This window comes from Montipora capricornis, chromosome 6 (assembly GCF_036669925.1).
Source record: "Montipora capricornis isolate CH-2021 chromosome 6, ASM3666992v2, whole genome shotgun sequence".
In the NCBI taxonomy this organism is placed as follows: domain Eukaryota; kingdom Metazoa; phylum Cnidaria; class Anthozoa; order Scleractinia; family Acroporidae; genus Montipora; species Montipora capricornis.
The window spans coordinates 73024384-73025011 of NC_090888.1; positions in this window are offsets into that span (position 1 = coordinate 73024384).

The following is a 628-nucleotide window of genomic DNA, read 5'->3' on the forward strand; positions in this document are numbered from 1 at the left end:
ATGTAAACTGTCATTTTACACCTCTAAGCAGGTGCTCTGCCAGCTCAGTAAAGACTAAAATGATGTTGTGTTAGCAATCATCTGCTGGATTAATGTTGAAGTTATGAACATAATGAAAAGCCAACTTTGTTTCTGAACAAAAGTGAAGGTGAAGCAGTTCAGTTACTTTAAAACTAGGGAAATCAAAGTAAATAAAGTTATGTTGTACAGATTCGTTGATAGTGAGGGATATCAAAAAGAATAAAAATTCAAACCAAAAAACTCGTTTTGTCCTATTTATGTTCACTGCTGTTGATCGACTAAAGTGGTGAATCGGGATAGCAGCTGGCAGTGCGGGGAGGCTATCTTTGTCGGCGAAAGTACTATTGATTTTCCTATTTTTCTCCTATTTTTTAGTACAAAGTTTCCTATTTTTCCTATTTTCTCAACTCTGAAATTCCTATTTTCCTATTTTTTTGAGCAACCATGCCGCTGGACACCCTGCATGTTGTGTTCAACAAGTCGCTGCGACACGACGACTGTTCGGTGCACACCCAGTGATCTCGTATGAGGGGGAATGTGAACTAGTTTCTAATTCAATATGGCTGACCATATGACGCTCTCTTATTGGTTCATTTATAATTTGTCG